Below are 4,850 nucleotides of genomic sequence, written 5' to 3' on the forward strand. Positions count from 1 at the left end.
ATATCGTACCGTAACCTAACCTATATCGTACCGTAACCTAACCTATATCGTACCGTAACCTAACCTATATCGTACCGTAACCTAACCTATATCGTACCGTAACCTAACCTATGTCGTACCGTAACCTAACCTATGTCGTACCGTAACCTAACCTATATCGTACCGTAACCTAACCTATATCGTACCGTAACCTAACCTATGTCGTACCGTAACCTAACCTATGTCGTACCGTAACCTAACCTATGTCGTACCGTAACCTAACCTATGTCGTACCGTAACCTAACCTATGTCGTACCGTAACCTAACCTATGTCGTACCGTAACCTAACCTATGTCGTACCGTAACCTAACCTATGTCGTACCGTAACCTAACCTATGTCGTACCGTAACCTAACCTATGTCGTACCGTAACCTAACCTATGTCGTACCGTAACCTAACCTATGTCGTACCGTAACCTAACCTATGTCGTACCGTAACCTAACCTATGTCGTACCGTAACCTAACCTATGTCGTACCGTAACCTAACCTATGTCGTACCGTAACCTAACCTATGTCGTACCGTAACCTAACCTATGTCGTACCGTAACCTAACCTATGTCGTACCGTAACCTAACCTATGTCGTACCGTAACCTAACCTATGTCGTACCGTAACCTAACCTATGTCGTACCTTAACCTAACCTATGTCGTACCTTAACCTAACCTATGTCGTACCTTAACCTAACCTATGTCGTACCTTAACCTAACCTGTATTGCGCCTTAACCTAACCTGTATTGCGCCTTAACCTAACCTGTATTGCGCCTTAACCTAACCTGTATTGCGCCTTAACCTAACCTGTATTGCGCCTTAACCTAACCTGTATTGCGCCTTAACCTAACCTGTATTGCGCCTTAACCTAACCTGTATTGCGCCTTAACCTAACCTGTATTGCGCCTTAACCTAACCTGTATTGCGCCTTAACCTAACCTGTATTGCGCCTTAACCTAACCTGTATTGCGCCTTAACCTAACCTGTATTGCGCCTTAACCTAACCTGTATTGCGCCTTAACCTAACCTGTATTGCGCCTTAACCTAACCTGTATTGCGCCTTAACCTAACCTGTATTGCGCCTTAACCTAACCTGTATTGCGCCTTAACCTAACCTGTATTGCGCCTTAACCTAACCTGTATTGCGCCTTAACCTAACCTGTATTGCGCCTTAACCTAACCTGTATTGCGCCTTAACCTAACCTGTATTGCGCCTTAACCTAACCTGTATTGCGCCTTAACCTAACCTGTATTGCGCCTTAACCTAACCTGTATTGCGCCTTAACCTAACCTGTATTGCGCCTTAACCTAACCTGTATTGCGCCTTAACCTAACCTGTATGGCGCCTTAACCTAACCTGTATGGCGCCTTAACGTAACCTGTATTGCGCCTTAACGTAACCTATATTGCGCCTTAACGTAACCTATATTGCGCCTTAACCTAACCTATATTGCGCCTTAACGTAACCTATATTGCGCCTTAACGTAACCTATATTGCGCCTTAACCTAACCTATATTGCGCCTTAACCTAACCTATATTGCGCCTTAACCTAACCTATATTGCGCCTTAACCTAACCTATATTGCGCCTTAACCTAACCTATATTGCGCCTTAACCTAACCTATATTGCGCCTTAACGTAACCTATATTGCGCCTTAACGTAACCTATATTGCGCCTTAACGTAACCTATATTGCGCCTTAACGTAACCTATATTGCGCCTTAACGTAACCTATATTGCGCCTTAACGTAACCTATATTGCGCCTTAACGTAACCTATATTGCGCCTTAACCTAACCTATATTGCGCCTTAACGTAACCTATATTGCGCCTTAATGTAACCTATATTGCGCCTTAATGTAACCTATATTGCGCCTTAATGTAACCTATATTGCGCCTTAATGTAACCTACGTTGCGCCTTAACGTAACCTACGTTGCGCCTTAACGTAACCTACGTTGCGCCTTAACGTAACCTACGTTGCGCCTTAACGTAACCTACGTTGCGCCGTAACGTAACCTACGTTGCGCCGTAACGCAACCCACGTTGCGCCGTAACGTAACCCACGTTGCGCCGTAACGTAACACACGTTGGGCCTTAACCCAACACACGTTGGGCCTTAACCCAACACACGTTGGGCCTTAACCCAACACACGTTGGGCCTTAACCCAACACACGTTGGGCCTTAACCCAACACACGTTGGGCCTTAACCCAACACACGTTGGGCCTTAACCCAACACACGTTGGGCCTTAACCCAACACACGTTGGGCCTTAACCCAACACACGTTGGGCCTTAACCCAACACACGTTGGGCCTTAACCCAACACACGTTGGGCCTTAACCTGCTCTGTAATTGTCATACGACGCGTTAAATTAGTGTAGTGTTGCCTAACTGCAACCCCCGCAATATAGTTTGCTACTCGCACTGCCCGGTCCCCAGTGTATCGCTTCATGTTAAACACCTTGCAGCTATACACTGTAATGTGGATGGCAGCAGGACGTACATGCTCAATGCCCTTTGCAGTTGTTCATTGGCATTTGCAGTTGTTCATTGGCATTTGCATGGCGAAGCACTTAGCCTACGCTGTGGTACGGCCTGTGTCAACTGTCCGCTGATGTTGTACGTCCAAATCACACACTGTACTGCACATTGGTCCTCATGTACTGAATGATACATCGTGGTACATGTGACCGTACAACGACTGCGCCAACAACGGCGAACCATGCGGTCCAAATGTTGTGCACTCAGCTACGTGTCGTCTCCCTATAAGAGCTGGATTGCAGTGTGGTATGCCCTGGATGGCGATCAGCATGAGCCGTCTGTTGATGTAGTGGCGCGTGTTGTCAGACGTAGTCGTCTCTTCTCACACACCGTGATAGCATGGTGCACTGCGTTCCACATCTGCGACATGCGACAGAGGCCGGTTGACAGTCGTTCGCGCAATGGACATCGCATACGTACGGGGGCCACCTTCCACGTGTTCGCGAAGCGTGCACATGTTGTTGCGTGTATGTGGGCAGACATAGTGTGTCGTGACACCTGACACAGGCATGCAACAATCGTTGAATTTGCAAATGGCGATGGACGCCTACGTTTGCTGGTGACGTTACGCAAATGAACAACTGGTAAACCGTTGTGGTGCGGTTGTTCTCGCTAGAGGTGAATCAGTGATGGCGACGATCGGTTGAGCTACCAACCGGTTGTTCCAGCGATACCCACCATGCCCACGAACGTGAATGGCATCTGGGTGTGAAGCGATACGCGGCGGTGGCTGGGTGGGACCGTCCCCGGCCGGTGAGGGGGGGCCTCCCGGCGTGCTGGCCGCGCGGTGCGTGGGCGCACGCGCTACAGCCGGCTGGTGGGGGCGGCCAGTGGCAGGCGCGCCGGCCGACGGAGGCGGCAGGCGGCGCAGCTGCGCGCCGGCGCACCCTGCACGCGGCGCCGTGCGGCCAAAGTAGGTCCTCGCGGGCCCGGTGCGAAGCGCGGTGGACATCTGCAGTGTGCTGGTCCGATTGAGGACTGTGTGCGCTGAGGATGCGCCGCCGCCCGGCGCTCGGCGCCGCGACGCCGTCTGCTGCTCGGTCGCCTCTGCGGTTCTCGCAGGTGGTTTGTATCGCAGCTGTGCGGACGTGTTGGCGCGTGCGCTGTGCTGGGAGAGTTCGCTTCGGCACCCAAGTGGGGCTTTTGTCCTTCTGTGGCGCTGGCGTTGGAGCTGCCGGTCACCGTAGGTGGCGCGTGTTGTCTCCCGCCGGCAATGCCACGACAGCACGCTCCCGGGCCTCTGTCGGCAGCGGCAAGCTCAGTTGGGAGCACGGGTGGTCGCACCTAAAGCGTCTACTCGCCAAACTCCGGGCGATTGCGCCTCTCTCGAACCCGACCAAGTACTTAGGACGGCGCTGCGCGCCGCCGGGACCTGAGAGGGTTTCGAGGTGTATGGTGCAGGGGAGCTCAGCCTCCTCCTGTTTGTAGAATAATTGAGCGGACGCTTGCGTGTTCGCGCGGGCCCCCGGGACACACTCCCGGGCGGCCGGCTGCTCAGCTCTAGTTGACGCAGCTCCCTGGTTGATCCTGCCAGTAGTCATATGCTTGTCTCAAAGATTAAGCCATGCATGTCTCAGTACAAGCCGCATTAAGGTGAAACCGCGAATGGCTCATTAAATCAGTTATGGTTCCTTAGATCGTACCCACGTTACTTGGATAACTGTGGTAATTCTAGAGCTAATACATGCAAACAGAGTCCCGACCAGAGATGGAAGGGACGCTTTTATTAGATCAAAACCAATCGGTCGGCTCGTCCGGTCCGTTTGCCTTGGTGACTCTGAATAACTTTGGGCTGATCGCACGGTCCTCGTACCGGCGACGCATCTTTCAAATGTCTGCCTTATCAACTGTCGATGGTAGGTTCTGCGCCTACCATGGTTGTAACGGGTAACGGGGAATCAGGGTTCGATTCCGGAGAGGGAGCCTGAGAAACGGCTACCACATCCAAGGAAGGCAGCAGGCGCGCAAATTACCCACTCCCGGCACGGGGAGGTAGTGACGAAAAATAACGATACGGGACTCATCCGAGGCCCCGTAATCGGAATGAGTACACTTTAAATCCTTTAACGAGTATCTATTGGAGGGCAAGTCTGGTGCCAGCAGCCGCGGTAATTCCAGCTCCAATAGCGTATATTAAAGTTGTTGCGGTTAAAAAGCTCGTAGTTGGATTTGTGTCCCACGCTGTTGGTTCACCGCCCGTCGGTGTTTAACTGGCATGTATCGTGGGACGTCCTGCCGGTGGGGCGAGCTGAAGGCGTGCGACGCGCCTCGTGCGTGCTCG

General features: G+C 51.8%; 1 non-coding gene across 1 annotated transcript in view; it reads left to right on the forward strand.

Moving 5' to 3' along the window:
• Positions 1-4,083: 4,083 nt before the first annotated feature.
• LOC124572255 overlaps positions 4,084-4,850 on the forward strand; it is a 1,910-nt gene continuing 1,143 nt past the window's right edge. The window contains exon 1 of the ribosomal RNA XR_006972008.1: positions 4,084-4,850. This exon is cut by the window's right edge and continues 1,143 nt beyond it. This is a non-coding gene — a ribosomal RNA (small subunit ribosomal RNA).

The sequence above is a fragment of the Schistocerca americana genome, unplaced genomic scaffold, assembly GCF_021461395.2.
Source record: "Schistocerca americana isolate TAMUIC-IGC-003095 unplaced genomic scaffold, iqSchAmer2.1 HiC_scaffold_179, whole genome shotgun sequence".
NCBI lineage: Eukaryota > Metazoa > Arthropoda > Insecta > Orthoptera > Acrididae > Schistocerca > Schistocerca americana.